Genomic DNA, 14,870 nt, shown 5'->3' on the forward strand with positions numbered 1-14,870 from the left:
TCATCCACAAACTGGGGGACAAAAGGGTCTTTGTTCTGTCAGTTTTGGGCATACAAAGCAGTGGGAAATCCACTATGCTCAACGCCATGTTTGGTCTTCAGTTTGCAGTCAGTGCAGGCAGATGCACCAGAGGGGCCTTCATGCAGCTGGTCAAACTGTCAGAACACTTAAGGAATGATTTTCAGTGGGACTACATCCTTGTGATCGACACAGAGGGGCTGCGAGCTCTAGAGTTAGAAGGAAATGCAACAATACACCATGATAATGAACTGGCGACGTTTGTTGTTGGTGTAGGAAACATGACTGTGGTGAACATCTTTGGGGAGAACCCCTCTGAGATGCAGGACGTTCTGCAGATTGTGGTTCAGGCTTTTATGAGGATGAAGGAAGTCAAACTTTCACCCAGTTGTGTCTTTGTTCACCAGAATGTGACAGATGTTGGAGCTGCAGAGAAAAACATGGATGGAAAAAGAAAACTACTGGATAAACTGGATCAGATGGTACAACTAGCAGCAAAGGAAGAGGTTTGTGCTGCTGAAAGTTTCAGTGACGTCATTGAGTTTGATGTTCAGAAAGATGTGAAGTACTTTGCTCAGCTGTGGGAGGGAAGTCCTCCGATGGCTCCTCCAAACCCAGGATACAGTGAAAGTGTTCAGGAGCTTAAGAGCTTCATTCTCTCCAAAGCTGCTAAATCTTCTGGAGTCACTCTCTCTGAGTTCAAATCTAAAGTAAAGGATTTGTGGGAAGCTCTTTTAAATGAAAACTTTGTGTTCAGTTTCAGAAACACACTTGAAATTGCAGTTTACAGGAAACTTGAGGCCAAATACTCAAAATGGACTTGGAGCCTGAGACAGGAAATGCTGAGGATTGAAGAACATTTATACACCAGAATAGAAAATGGATCATTTGACCAGGTCGACCTTAGTGATCTTCATGGAGAAATTAGTACAAAATACAGTGAAGTCACAAAGGACTTTCAAAAATACTTTGATTGTGACAAAGACAAAGAAATGTTAGTTCAATGGAGAGGTCCTTTTGAAATCAAAATTAAATATTTTTATGATGAACTGGTTTCTGGTCTTCAAAGAAAATTGAATGATCTCATTGAACAAAAGAAAGCAAGTAAAACGGCTGGATGACGAGAAAACAATGTTTGAGAACAAACTGCTCCAGAAGAGCAAGGAACTTGCTCATCAACTGAAGGACAAAGCAAAGGATGAAGATGAACTTCAAAAACACTTCAATCGAGTTTGGGAAGGCTGGGTTAGTGAACTGACTCAAGGTACCAAGCCTATTGAGAATGTGATCATCACTAATGATGTGTACAATGTACTCCAACAACTTGGTTTTGAATCGACTTTAATCCACAAATCTGAAACCTCAAAAGCATACAAAGATTTGCCAAGATGTGGAGATTATTCTCCTTATGAGAGACACAAAAAAACGAAACAAGAAACTGAAAAGCCAATAAGTACTAAGTTGTGGAATTTGGGGAAAAAGGTTGTGACTACAATACAACACTTTACTGGTTTCCTTCCACAAGAACAAAATCAGATTCGAGCTCTTATCCTTGCTGTTGAAAAAGAGGCTTTAGATGTGATGAAAAAGAATCCTGTGGCCACACGAGGCTACAGCTCCACTTACCTGTGTGAAATGGCAACATATGTAATCACAAGAGTGGCAGATTTTGAGTCACACTGGAAATGTTCATTGACAAAGGAGTTCACAGTTGATCTGATACTGTACGTGTTTCACAGGACAGAGGAGTGGATTTCAAAGTCACATGATCAGTACATTAAAAACAATGACGCTCGCACATATTTGGAGAGTAAGAGAAACGAGTATTACACTGTCTTCAGGAGCTTCTGCAGAGGAAGCTCCTCAGCTGTTGTTCTGGCTGAAGTCATCTGTGAGAAACTGAAGTCCTCCATGACTGAGGCTGTGTGCAACAGAACGGCCATTGACATCGCAGGACACATGAGGGAAAATGATCCAGCTTTTAATGAGAACAGACTCAACTTAGAGAAGCACGTGTTAAAGGCACTGGCAGAAGAAGAAGACTTTAAACATTACATCAACTACATCCACACGCCACAAAGACATACTGAGACATTCATCCAAAAGAAGGTCCATGAGTATATGAAGGAAGAGAAAAATGTGCGTCTACTGATAAAGAAAAATGTTGAAGATATAGAAAAGTTTGTGACTGAAGCTTTACATCAAGCGACAGAAAAGGGGCAGGAAGGAAATGTAACGATCTGGCTTCAGGAGTTTGACAACGTGATTAAAGAGAAGCTCACTGCTGTTTCAATTTCATCTGAAAATTTCAGTGACGTGAACAAATTTGACTTTCTTAAAGATGCCATACAGAAAGGTCTTGTCCCAATTATCCAGGACTTGGAAAAACTCTCACTGAAAGAAATAAATAAAGCCAGAATGCAGCCAGACCAGATGCTGATTGATCAGTTTTGTAACTGCTGCTGGGAAAAATGTCCCTTTTGTTCAGCAGTTTGCACCAACACAGTCAAAGACCACAGTCCTGACAAACACTGTGTGCCCTATCACCGTCCTTCAGGGATTAAAGGATGGCATTTCAGAGGCACGAGGGAGCTATCATTGACTTTTGTACAACATCAGTTGCCAGTAATAAATCATTTCATCCTGATTCTTCTGATAGGCTTGTTCCCTACAAACAATACCAGACAGCAGGAGGGAAATATGCTGAATGGCAAATCACCCCTGATGGATCCAAGCTGGCCTACTGGAAATGGTTTATTTGTCGTTTTCAAAAAGAATTAGAAGATCATTACAAAAGAAATTTACAAATAGAGGAGAAATCCCCAGTGAATGGAGAAACTTCAGCAAAGAAGAAGCCATTGCAAGTTTGGAGGAAATGTACAACATGTAGCCAAACCGAAAATTAAATATAACACAGATGTTATACAAAAAAAAAAAAAAAACTTCCAATAGAGCTTTGCTTAACGTCCCATACTGACAGTGAAATGCAAACTGCTGTAACTGTATATGAAGGGAATGTGGTAGTACATTAATTCACTCTCATTTTTATGGCTTTATTTTATTTTTATGTAGTATCACAAAAAAACTATACTTACCGCTCGCAAATGAAAATATAACAAACTATATTAACCAATATTAAATGTTATCAAGTGCAGTTTATAATGTCATTTAACGTTCATTAACTGAGATGATGTAAACATGTTCAAATCAGTTTGTTGTTGTTGTTGGCTACAGATGATTTTTGATGTTGTTTTTTTTTTGATGTATTTTTTTTGTTCTCACATGATCTGTTTCAATTGTATGGGCTGTCAAGAAATCGTAAAAGATTGATGGAAGTTTTAATTATAGGTCTTGAAGCTCAGAAAGAGGCTCAAATCTATTCACTGAACCCTAGTGAAAAGGTCAAAAGTTGAGGTGTAATTTTGGACTTTAGATTTGAGCCACACATTAGGTCGTTCACTAATGCTGTTTTCTTATCATCTAAAAAATATCGCCAAAGTTAGAACATTTCTCTCTCAAGCCAGTGCAGAGACTTTAATACGTGCTTTTATTACAAACCGTGCTGACTACTGTAATGCTCTCCTCTCGGGTCTTACAAATAAAACATCTGCACCTTTGCAACAAATTCAAACCTTTGCGAGCCTGATTCATCCGCCGGTTTCACTTCGTAGAAACCGTCTGACCTCGCAGCATTAGGATTCGTTCGCTCGACAGTAGGCGGGCACTTTTTATCATTTAACCAATCGCTGCTATTTGGTCGTGAAAATCGCTGCCAAAACAAATAGTACGGCTCTTCACTGAGCCACACTTCTGGGGTTTTTGCGAACCATCTAGTGTATTCTGATTCCTGACCTAGTCGCTGGAGAGAAATGAAATTGAGCGGAGGGTAAACCTCTGCTGCACAATTGTTGAAAAGAACCACGTAGAGAGAGCATAGCAGACTAGTACTGAAGTCTCTGCACCGGCTTCCTGTGAGCTTCAGGATAGATTTGAATGTACTTTAATGTACTGTGTTATTGGTTTATGAAGTTCTTAAGTTACATTGCATTTATTTCACTTTTAATCTTTTTTAACAGAACCCTTAAGAGCTTTTGTCATTTTTGTAACTGTAATTTTGTTCTGTTGATGTTTCTTTGTGCTACATCATGTATGAAAAGCGCTATACAAATAAATTTGATTGATTAAAAGACTGAGTAAAGTGTGAGAATGTGGAGTGACTGAATAATGAACTGTAAAGTGCTTTGAGTATCTCGAAAGGCGCCATATAAATGTAATAATTAATGATTAAAAGCTTAAATAACAGTGAGGTTAGTAAGTTTAATTCTAAAGGGTCGTTCACACCAGAGCGTCAAAAAACGTCCTAGATGCCTCTATTCAGACGCCTTTGCATTTGAGTTTAGACGCCCCGATCTTTTCCCGAAACGTTGGACCAGACTGAGAGACTTTAGTGTTTTTATTACATCAAACATCAGCGGAGGAGATCGACTCGACGACTGAGGCGTGTTTATGTTTATACTCCACTAAAGACACTGGTCCAGTCCTGGTCTAGTCCCAGTCCAGTCCTGGTTTAGTCCCAGTCTAGTCTCGTTCTAGTCCTGGTTTAGTCCCGGGCTAGTCCCAGTCTAGTCTCAGTCCAGTCCTTGTTTAGTTATGGTCTAGTCCCAGTCTAGTCCTGATTTAGTCCCAGTCTAGTCCTGGTTTAGTCCCGGTCTAGTCCTGGTTTAGTCCCGGCCTAGTCCTGGTCTAGTCCCAGTCCAGTCCTGGTTTAGTCCCAGTCTAGTCTCGTTCTAGTCCTGGTTTAGTCCCGGCCTAGTCCTGGTCTAGTTCCAGTCCAGTCCTGGTTTAGTTATGGTCTAGTCCCAGTCTAGTCCTGGTCTAGTCCCAGTCCAGTCCTGGTTTAGTCCTGGTCTAGTCCTGGTTTAGTCCCAGTCTAGTCCTGGTTTAGTCCCGGTCTAGTCCTGGTTTAGTCCCGGTCTAGTCCCAGTCTAGTCCTGGTTTAGTCCCAGTCTAGCCCTGGTTTAGTCCCGGTCTGGTCCCAGTCTAGTTCTGGTTTAGTCCCAGTCTCGTCCTGGTTTAGTCCCAGTCTAGTCCTGGTTTAGTCCCGGCCTAGTCCTGATCTAGTTCCAGTCCAATCCCGGTTTAGTTTTGGTCTAGTCCTGGTCTAGTCCTGTTCAGCATTTTCAACTTTCTGGCGCCGCACTGACGCCTGAAGACGCACGTCCATATAGACTTTGAATATGAACTGGACACTTTGGTGTGACCCTCCTTAAGGAAGCTTCAAGAGTAAACTGTGAATAAAAAGTCTACATTTTTGGCTCCATCTGCAGGTTAATTGTAAATACTGCACAACAGCACAGTAGAGGGAGCTTTGTGTTGAAGTTTACTGTAAAAATTGTACTGCAAAAGAAGTTATTGAGTTGAAGACTTGGAGCCAGACAAAGTTGTGGTAGAAATGCCAGAATACAAGAGAAACACTGCAGTCAGTCAATAATCAAGTTTTAGTGAGGATTCATTTCCTTCAATAAGACAATATAGGAATGGATGTTTAGAAGATGCACAGATTAAGATTTAGCTTTGTTAAAAAAAAAAATGTTATGACAATGTACCAGCGAGTTTTTTGCAATCCTAGTCTTCATTGGGAGTCTTGTCCCAGAATGTCTACATTTCTTATACCGTCATGGCTTAGGGCTACTTTAGACTTCATTTTAGACCTTATGGCAAAAATACTGACATCTTTTTTTTTTTATCAGTACCTGCAGAATTTACATTTTGAACCCCGTCTCCACTAGAACAAAGGTGCCATGTTGTTGAGGACTTATAAGAGAAACAGACGGGGACATACCAGACCAGGATGTCAAAGTGTCTTACATTTATTACTCATGCAGTGCACTTTTATCGTGGAGCTCCCTGTACATGTGGTTCTGCTTTGTTGAACAGGTCTGCACTGCTCATGTCAAACTGTTAACAAGCTCCAAGAGTTTCTACTAGGGTGACCAAATGTCAGTTTTTCCCCAGACATGTCCGTATTTTGCGTCTTGTCCTGGGCGTCCGGGTTTTTTTTTTTTTAAGAGATGGAAATGTCCGGGTTTTCATTACCGTTCATTGGGGGCATTAAACTGAGCGTCTTTCATAGCGTCTGTGACTCAGAAGGAGCGAGACACAAACAGTTGGTCAGCCTGCAACATACCGAAGCGTAAATGCGCATTTAACATTGACTTGTACAAGAAATTCTCAGTTTTCCATCCTGGTAGGGACAAGTGAGAGCCCATGTGCACAGGTGGTGAGTGAGAGTACAGTGTCCCTCGTTTATCGTGGGGGTTCCGTTCTAAAACTAACCTTCGATAGGTGAAATCCACAAAGTTGTCAACTTTATATTTTACAATAATTATATCTGTTTTAAAGCTGTAAAACCCCTCACCACAAACTTTATACACTTTACTCACACAGGACAGTTACAACCCTTTTTGCATCCTTATAACTTATTGCTGCTGTTGTCCTTTTGTTATTTTCCTCCTTCTTTATGTAACGAACCCAAGATTCATTTATTCCGTAATAGAGCCCAACAGTGCAGAGTCCTGCACGGGTCCATTTTTGGAGACCTGCAGTACAACACCGCTCCTGCCCGTTAACCCGTGATTATATCAAGCTTTTGCGCTGCCTACGCCACGGACTGAACCAAGACTAAACCAGGACTGGAGGACTGAACCATGGACTGAACCAGGACTGAACCAGGACTGAACCATGGACTGGAACCATGGACTGAACCGGGACTGAACCAGTAGTCAGTGTCGGGACGGGCTCGGAGGTGACCGCAGGAGAAGGGACCGATGGAAGGGCTCCACACCTCACGGAGGTAAACGTGGCAATAACCTGATCGCGCTTTGCAGACAAACTGCTCGGCGTTCTCGCTCTTAAGTCTAAGATTAGTCCTGGTTTAGACCTGGTTTAGTCCTGACCCACCCATGAGTCAAAAAATAAATAAAAAATCAGCGAGAACGCGAAAGGTGAATCGCAATATAGTGAGGGACGACTGTAGCTCAATGTTGAGGCCCCACCTCCCACCCCCGGTAAGGTGTCCGGGTTTTCATAAATGGAAATATGGTCACCCTAGATTCTACAAGATTCTTCAACTCTCTGCTGTGTGATCTGAGGAATATTATCAGATGGCAGCTCTAATAAATGAGCAGGTAAATGATTTATGTTGTTTCTACACAGTTAAAGTCCATATGACCTGGTAGACCTGTGGTCTCCAAATGTTTTCTGCCACGGACCGGTTTTATGTGCAACAATATTTTCACAGACCGGCGGCGTATAGGAGGAGGTTTTGTCCTGGTTAAATCCTGTTTTAGACCTGGTTTAGTTTAGACCTGATTTTAGTCCTGGTTTTAGTTCTGGTTTAGAGGTGCAGTCCACATGGCGCACTGGAGGAGGGGTTTGCACTTTTGGGCCCAGTAACAAAAGACCCACAGCTCGGGGGTTGGGGACCCCTGGGTTAGACGACTTATTTCTCTAATTTTTAAACATAGTTAACATGATTATATTTAAGAACAAGAACAGACTAGATTTATCAGCTTTTTGTCAGACATTTGGAAATTATCGCTCTTTTAACAGCATGAACTAAGGTAAGATGCAAACACTAACAACACTACTGGTGTTTTCCAATGGCATGACCCATAAATAATGCCCTAAATTGGGAATAGTATGGACATTAACCTGTTACCACCCACCTCATTTTGGTGTGTGCACAATAGCACTACATACCCAAATGCCATAGCTTATTAAAAGAAAACCTTAGAACCCACATGCTTGTGTGAGGCACCATTTTAAAGCTTAGGCCTTCTAGTTTCTGTAGATATGTACATGAAGACTGTGAGTGCTGCCTAACCTACAGTACAGTCAATTAAAATTGAAAAAAAAAATGTATTTTTTGCTTCGAAAAAAAAAATAGAAAAAAATAAAGGCCTTAGCTTGGGCATACTTCATGCTAGGCATTTGTGACTCACTACAGTCATTGTTCAAGTTGTTGGCAACAACTGTGTAGAATTTCAGATCTCTAGGACAAAGGGTTTTGATGCTGTGAGCCTTTGTGTTTACAAAATGACAATGTGCCAAAATAATTATAAAAATATAATAATAATAATAATTGTTATTATTATAATTGTTATATAATTGTTTTCTCAAAAAAAAAAAACTAAAAGTAGCCAAAATTGTCCTCCAAGTGGAAGATCTGCCTTCTACGGGACCGCTCGCACTGCTCCCTGTCTCCCTCGCTCTTACGCTTATAAACACAGGGTCCGTTTCTAATACTATCTGAATGTCCCACCCACCGTTTGAAAGCTCTGGTGATAGGCTACAACAATATGTCAATCACTTTCTGGAAGCAATGACTGAAGAGATTTCCTGTAAACAAACTGATGACGCGTGCGTAAAGCCAGGAAGTAGATGGGTGCGTTAGCTTCTTCAGCGGCTTGTCCCAGCTAAACCACGGCACCGACAACAGCGGGGAGGGTCTCATTTTGAAGCTAAGAGTGTGAGGAAAACAAGCGTACCCAAGAGTGCTAGCAAACCTGCTAGAAACGCAGCGGAGGGAGGGAGAGAAGAGAAACTTTTTTTCATATTGTATCCATCGATTCATACGGACGAGGGTTTTTTGGTTTATTTCCCCACATGGAATTATTTTATGGAAAAAACAACTTGATATTCTTTTTCTGTGGATTATTACGGACTTATTGAGTACAACTCTTCATGGATTGAACGCGTTTTGGACCGACAGAACCGGCTCAAAGGTAAGAAACGTGTATTTTATTCTTTGATTATGATGTGAATTTTTAAGTTATAGCGTTTTGAGCTCGTTGTACGGCATAAAATGAATGATATGGTTGTTTTATTGAGAAATTAAGCTTTCAAACGATGTATGGCATGCCAGTAGTGAAAACAATAATGAAGGTGAAAATACAGAGTGAAATTTTTTTTTTTGAAAATCGCCCACCGGCGGGAGGGTGGATGGTAAGTGGTTTAATGCTACATCCACACGAGAATGTTCCTGGATTTTTTGAGGAAGTCCTTCTAAAAAACACACTATGAGGAACAACACCAATTAAAAGGCCTAACTTACAAAGTGCTCTCAGATGGTATGTGTCAGTAAACAAGACAAACAAGACAAAGACACAGCAAAGTGACACTTGTGTAAAAATGTTTGTATAAAAAGGGGAAAACAGAAGCATTACAAGTCAACTTTTTGCTTCCTGTATAGATTTTAGATAAATACTTACCTGTTGTAGCAATCACTACAACAGGTTGCTATCGTTCTAAGTCACTGAAATTTGGCAGTTTGCCCCAGTTTCACTTTGTCTTTGCACACACCCAAACATTCCTAAATGTGAATATTAATGATACAACAAATATTTGGGAGAGTTGGAGACAAGTAGGTTTATTTAACACTTCCTCCTTTGAAAATCAGGTAATACAGCTTTAGTCAAACATAACTATCAGTGCTATTACAATTCAAATTGTCTTTAAAACATACATGGTCAAATAAAAGTTACACATTTACTTACACATGTGCTGGAATACACACTTCTCCAATACTTCATGAAGATGTGATTCTGATTTAACCTTGCACAGCAAGATGGATTCTCACAGTATTTGGATTTCACAAACTCATGAGAATCAGGCTGCGTTTACACATCGCTGGGTATTTTGAGAAACGAATATTTCCCTCCCTCCGTTTTCCAAAATAACATCATGCACACAGCATTGTTTTCAAAAAAGTTTTCGTTTACATCAACCCGCATGAATATGCCATCGAGTGCCGTCATAACCGAGCCTCTGGGCGCAGTTGGTTTAGATTCAAACCTGTAGCATTTATTACAGTTGTATGTATTACTCACAAATACCTTGAAAAACGTGCATTAGTGAGCGGGCTCGCCTCTCCACAGATCTGTTAAAGAAGTGGCAAAATCACTGACCTCTGAGTCCTTGTTCATCTCTGGTCATGGATCTGATCCATCAGCTTTGTGTGCAAATGCAAACACATGAAAAGTGTTTCAGCAGAAGAAAAAGATGAGCTGAAGCGGGGAGTGGTGTCCAGTGCCTCCACCTGAGAAGCACTTTCCCCGGGAAAAACAAAAACAACAACAAAAAAACACGTGCGCAGACGGACCGCTCAGAACAACATATAACGAACCAAAGGGGATTCATGCTTCTGTCCGGATCCTTTACACCACCTTGGAAACAGCCGCGGTCGAGCGCGGAGAATCGGAGCAACAGCCCAGACCTGTGGTCCTCAGCACATTCTCGCTTTTCCTGCACGGAATCAATGCACAGATGACGGCACTGAAGCACTCGAACCCAGTCCTTTGTGCGCTGGTCTTGCTCACACCCGTCTGGACCCAGGACATGGAGGACGAAGACTCTGGACAATCTGACCAACACTGGAGCCCCAGCCCCGTCTTGAGGAGCTGCGCTGACTGCTCCCGTGTGTTTGGCACTGCTGCCCGAGCTCAGAGCTTCTGCTCCGGGCTGATGTGCGATGAGTTGCGTACAAAGTTCTACATGCTGCTGTTTTATGAGTGCTCCTATGCTCTTAAAACTGTTTATCTCACTTTACATGCAAACGTGAAAACGGAGTTTTCCAGAATCTCCACTCTAGCCAGAGTTTTTAGAAAGATTCGTTTTCAGAGGCGAATTCGCCGTTTGCGTGTAAAAGATGGGTACAAAAGAAAGGGAAATGTCTCTGTTTTTAAAAATACACGTGTTCATGTAAACAGGGCCTCAAACTCACAAATTTGTGTGGAAGCCAAAAGATAAAGGACCAAAATAAACATGGCGACAACATTGAGCGTCAATACAGACTAGTTTACAGACACAGTTTGTTCGTGCAGCGAAAAGAGCTGTGTGCATTTGTGGACAAAGGAGATGTCTGTGCTTTTCTCTCAACTGGATGTGACAAAAGTAAAATTTTTTGGCTTGTTTGGCCAGTCAGATTTAAATAAACACCATAGTTAGGGATAATATGTGTTGTCCTAACAACTCCTAGAGTTGTACAGAGAGGCAGGAGGTTCTGGATGTCTGAGGTAACAGACGTTGTTTTACCATTAGTACAGGATCCGGTGAACTTGAATACTGTACGTTAGTATTGGCTATTCAAGACTCTGCTTCCAAACAAGGAGATTTAAATAGCAGCTGAGAAAGATGATGTGGAGACAAGCTGGCCGAGATGAAATGAGAAGAGAATAGTATACCACTTCTGTGGGATGAGCTAACCAATGAAACTGAAGATATTAAAGAAGGACAAATTCTGTCATAGTTGGATAACACCAGAGTGAACCACAGAGGAATGTGAACAATGAACTGAACGTGTCCCTGCTAAGACTCTGCAGGGGATGCAAAACTCCACAACAACCATGACGTTTGATGTTTTTTCTGAATGCTGTCAGTGAACAGTTCAATATTGATAATGTGAAGAACTTACTTCAGAGTGACACATTTATCAGTCTGGAGTGAACCAGGTTAAGTCACAACTGAATCTGTTCAGATGTGTTTGATTGACAGGTGGATTAGCCAATAAGGGAGACACATGGTCCATCCATATCAAAACAGATGCGGCTGCTTATCAAAATAAAAAAAGAAATAAAAATTATTTCTGCAAAATCAATGAACAAAGTACTAAGCTCTTAATGTGAGGTGAGATAACTGCAATTTGTTTATAAATGATGGTGACCAATGAGCTCCTTTGTGTCACATGTTTCCCTGAAATAAACTAATGTGATCACAGAAGCATGTTCTGTTCTGGCTTGAGACATGAGAGGGGCCATTTGCAAATGTACAATTTAATTACTATTTGCAGGTGTTTATAGGGTATTTTATTACAGTCATGTTTTGAAGTGCATTGTTCTAAAGCCGTGCACACACCCAAAAATTCCTAAATGTGAATATTAATGATGTGCCAAATGTCTGGGAGAGTTGGAGACAAGTATTTATTTAACACTTCCTTCTTAGAAAATCAAGTAATGCAGCTTTAGTCAAACATGACTGTCAGTGCTATTACAATTCAAATTATATTTTTCTTGTCATAAACAAATAAAAATTGTGAACATGAGATCTTTATTCAGGCTCAAGTTGATCATTGGCCATTTTGAAAAAAAAAAAAAAAAATAAATAAATAAATAAATAAATATATATATTATATATATATATATATATATATATATATATATATATATATATATATATATATATATATTATTATTTTTATTTTTTTTTTTTATTATTATTTTTTTTTTATATGATCCACTGGAGTCTTGGTCACAGCGAAGACGTGCACATGAATAAACCATTGTTGAACAAAGCACAACCAAAACAATAAATAAAATGGATTATTAAGCCTCAAAACTGCCCTTAAAATGTATTTTAGTCATTGACATACACTGGAATATTGTGTCTCCTCTCTGTAGCTGCTGCTGTGAGCATTGTCATTTTGGTCTTGAAGTGTTTGTATTAACCCACTCTGTTCCTGTTTTGTTTCGTTCTTGTTGTTTGCACTCATCTGAATTTGACATATGTGGCCATTGAAACGTGTCCCACTCACTCGTGGATTTAGCATCGTGACTTGTTTTGTCACATGGCAATGAACTGTTTTGGTTCTGATGGTGGCACTCGCTAACATTGCAGCTTCATGTTAACCACACAGACAGCACTTTCTGCACTCAGGCTGCGCACGCATCCGCTGGGCTGATGAACAAATCATCTGTCTATGCCATAGATAGTTTATGGTGCTGACACATTCGTTCAAGTGTCATTATGTTCAGGAAACAAGAGGAGTCAGAGAGCGAAGCCTTTTGACATTCAGGTTTTTTTTGGTAGAGAGAGACGAGGAAAACAAACAAACATGCAAATAAATTATCACAGCCAGAAAAGTTATTGAGCTTGTTAAAAGTTATCGTGTGATTAATTGATTTATCGATTATCGTTACAGGCCTAAAGCAAAATGACACTTGTGTTGTATGTTGTATGGACAGGGGAAGACAGAAAGCATTACAAATCAACCGTTTGCTTCCTGCGTAGATTTTAGATATGTAATTATGTGAAATAATTCTAAAGCTGTGCACACACCCAGACATTCCTGAATGTGAATATTAATGATGTGCCAAATGTTACATAAATTTATATAGAGACTTCCTCCTTTTCAGGCAGCACTCATCAAAGATGATTTTCTATTTCAATTTTCTATATTTTACAAATAAAATTAGCTTTTAATAACAATTACATGAAGATCTGACTCCTCACTAATCATTACTGCAGTTGATGTGACTTCATTACTTAGTGTGCTGAGCACACACACCTGCTCTGCACACTATGAGGCATCCCACAACACAGTGGGTTTTTCCTCCAAAGCTTTCCAAACATGGACGATCTCTGCACAATGAGTTCGTAATGCATAAATCATTAATGGCTACATATCTATGCTGCGCTTTTCCACCTTCAAGGTACTCAAAGTTCACAGGTTAAGTGAAAGCATTCATCTGTGGGAGCTGGAATCACACCACCAACCTGTGGGTCAGTGGATTTGACCGCTCAACCAATGATGTTTCATGTCAAGAGCGGGATTTGAACCGCCAACCTTTGGATCAGCGGACAAACACTCTACCGACTGAAACATAAAAAGTTTTATTGCCTCAGATATCACACTATACAAGTATCTGGATAAACCTACTTTTTAAAACGGCAATAATATGGAAGTAGAGCAGTGGGGAACATATTGGTATAGAATGAAGAAGTTTCTATTTTTCTACTTAGATTTTCTGGTAAGTCATGTGGTTTCTGATGTAAGGCGTGTACATGTTTAGGGCGAGGCTTTTTGCAATCGATGTGCTCAAAAACTATTTAAAGACATGCACAACGTTATTTTTCTTCATGCAGCCAAAAGGAGGAGAGGATCTCAAAGAGTGGCACAGCAGTAGAAGAACTCAAGACAAAGGTGAGTTTGAAAATGTCCTCTTCTTTTTATAATAATAAACTCTTGTTAATAATGTGTCATGTAGTTAGTAAGTCTAGTATAATATTATATAGTATAGTATAAAACATCCAGTACAATAACTGAGAATAATCATAAAACAAAGTATGTGATGAGTCATCAAATTAGATCTTTTTTTAAAATCTATTATATAATTGTGTAAAATTACATCTATGCAGAATTCTGTACACAATGAGGCCAATGTGAAATGGAGTCAAAAAACAAAGATCAACCAGCAGTGGGGGGAGCATGGGCAGAAAACAAGCCTGTTACTCCTTCTGATGACAAAGGTACAAATAAAATAATTATTTAGATTTTTTTTTCCTTATTAGTAATTTATTGATTTAATGTACTGATTTGTTTTTACAGAACATGAGTTGATGGATGATGGAGAAATTGGTAAGCTACATTAATACAGCATTTCATTATGAAGGAATCCTGAATCCTATTTTGATTTCAGTTGTGTACTTTGCAATACTTTAAAGTTCTAACAGTCATTAATAGTTCAAACTAATTATGCTTTAACTCCCCAAAAGCTAAAAGCTATTGGATTGCTGCACAAGTATTTTTAAATATGTTTCAGATGGGTGCTCTTCAGAGAAAAAAAATATAAAAATTATGAAAGACACTCTGCATAAAATCTTGCAATATTTATAAACTAAAGGAAAGGATTCAAATTAATACCTATTATATAGATTCCCCTCTCCTATGCTCTTCTTCCTTTTTCCATTCTCCACTACAGTATGTCATAAAGGTTTAAATATACTCTTATGAAATACATTTCAATCGTTTTGTAAATTTCTACTTATGAGAGAAAGCTATTTAACCCTCAGACTTC

At 39.6% G+C, this 14,870-nt stretch overlaps 1 pseudogene; it reads left to right on the top strand.

Moving 5' to 3' along the window:
• LOC129408747 (interferon-induced very large GTPase 1-like) overlaps positions 1 to 4,219 on the top strand; it is a 51,955-nt pseudogene extending 47,736 nt beyond the window's left edge.
• The last annotated feature ends 10,651 nt before the right edge of the window (positions 4,220 to 14,870 follow it).

The sequence above is a fragment of the Boleophthalmus pectinirostris genome, unplaced genomic scaffold (genome assembly GCF_026225935.1).
Source record: "Boleophthalmus pectinirostris isolate CB_2022bp ecotype Guang Dong unplaced genomic scaffold, ASM2622593v1 HiC_scaffold_17, whole genome shotgun sequence".
Classification (NCBI taxonomy): Eukaryota; Metazoa; Chordata; class Actinopteri; order Gobiiformes; family Gobiidae; genus Boleophthalmus; species Boleophthalmus pectinirostris.